The sequence below is a fragment of the Lolium rigidum genome, chromosome 4 (genome assembly GCF_022539505.1).
Source record: "Lolium rigidum isolate FL_2022 chromosome 4, APGP_CSIRO_Lrig_0.1, whole genome shotgun sequence".
NCBI lineage: Eukaryota > Viridiplantae > Streptophyta > Magnoliopsida > Poales > Poaceae > Lolium > Lolium rigidum.
This window is the reverse complement of record NC_061511.1, coordinates 2,572,645-2,574,821: the sequence shown is the minus strand read 5'-3', so window position 1 is coordinate 2,574,821 and position 2,177 is coordinate 2,572,645.

Below are 2,177 nucleotides of genomic sequence, written 5' to 3'. Positions count from 1 at the left end.
TTCAAACACCTTAACCAGAAAATATCTAGACTCTAGAGACCAATCATGCAAACCAAATTTTAAAAAGCTCTATGTAGTTCTTCATTAATGGGTGCAAAGTACATGATGCAAGAGCTTAAACATGATCTATATGAGCACAACAATTGCCAAGTATCAAATTATTCAATACATTATACCAATTTACCACATGTAGCATTTTCCGTTTCCAACCATATAACAATGAACGAAGCAGTTTCAATCCTTCGCCATGAACATTAAAAGTAAAGCTAAGAACATATGTGTTCATACGAAACAGCGGAGCGTGTCTCTCTCCCAAACAAGCATGAATTTATTCAGAGAATGAAAATAACAAAACGAAAATAAAAGCACAGAGACGCTCCAAGTAAAGCACATAAGATGTGACGGAATAAAAATATAGTTTCACTAGAGGTGACACGATAAGTTGTCGATGAAGAAGGGGATGCCTTGGGCATCCCCAAGCTTAGATGCTTGAGTCTTCTTGAAATATGCGGGGATGAACCACGGGGGCATCCCCAAGCTTAGACTTTTCACTCTTCTTGATCATATTGTATCATCCTCCTCTCTTGACCCTTGAAAACTTCCTCCACACCAAACTCAAAACAAACTCATTAGAGAGTTAGTGCATAATCAAAAATTCACATATTCAGAGGTGACAGAATCATTCTTAACACTTCTGGACATTGCACAAAGCTACTGGAAGTTAATGGAACAAAGAAATCCATCCAACATAGCAAAACAGGCAATGCGAAATAAAATGCAGAATCTGTCAAAACAGAACAGTCCGTAAAGACGAACTTTTTAGAGGCACTGGACTTGCTCGGATGAAAATGCTCAAATTGAATGAAAGTTGCGTACATATCCGAGGATCACTCACGTAAATTGGCAGTTTTTTCTGAGTTACCTACGAGAGAACCCTGCCCAAATTCGTGACGAGCAAGAAATGCTGTTTACACGCGGTAATCCAAATCTAGTATGAACCTTACTATCAAAGACTTTACTTGGCACAACAATGCAATAAAATAAAGATAAGGAGAGGTTGCTACAGTAGTAACAACTTCCAAGACTCAAATATAAAATAAAAGTACTGTAGTAAAATAAAAACATGGGTTATCTCCCAAGAAGTGCTTTCTTTATAGCCATTACGATGGGCTCAGCAGTTTTAATGATGCACTCCCAAGAAATAAGAGTTGAAGCAAAAGAGAGCATCAAGAAGCAAATTCAAAACAAATTTAAGCCTAACCCACTTCCTATGGAAGGGAATCTTGTAAATAAACAAGTCATGTAGGCATAATGCAACAAGCATAGGAAAACTAGAAAAGCGCAACTTCAAGATTTTCAGCATATAGAGAGGTGTTTTAGTAACATGAAAATTTCTATAACCATATTTTCCTCTCTCATAATGATTTTCAGTAGCATCATGAACAAACTCAAAAATATAACTATCAAATGAAACATTCTTATCATGAGTCTCATGCATAAAATTATTACTACTCCCAACATAAGCATAGTCATTCTTATTAATTGTAGTGGGAGCAAATTCAACAAAGTAGCTATCATCAAATATAGGAGGCATATTGTAATCATAATTAAATTTATCCTCCATAGTAGGCGGCACCAGAAGACCACTATCATTATAATCATCATAAATAGGAGGCAAAGTATCATCAAAGTAATTTTTCTCCTCCATGCTTGGGGGACTAAAAATATCATGCTCATCAAAACCAGCTTCCCCAAGTTTAGAACTTTCTATATCATTATCAACAATGGTGTTCAAAGCGTTCATACTAATATTACTACCAGCATGCAAATAAGGTTCCATAGGTTTTTTAATTTTCGCATCAAACAATCCATGTCTTAACTCAGGAAATAGAATAAAAAGCTCATTGTTCTCCATTATGCCTAACTAGTGTAAACAAGAAACAAAAAGATGCAATTGCAGGATCTAAAGGAAATAGCTTTGAGCACTCACACACCGGCAACAGTGCTAGGCAATAGCTTAGTAGTCGGAAGATATGATGTGATGACCCTGCATACCACTGCATGTTGTAGTATGCCAGTCGTTGATATAACATTCGCGAAGTACCATTCCGCAAATATCACATCCCTCAGAGTAGTACAACAGAACATAGCAAGGTCCATAACTCATTCACATATCA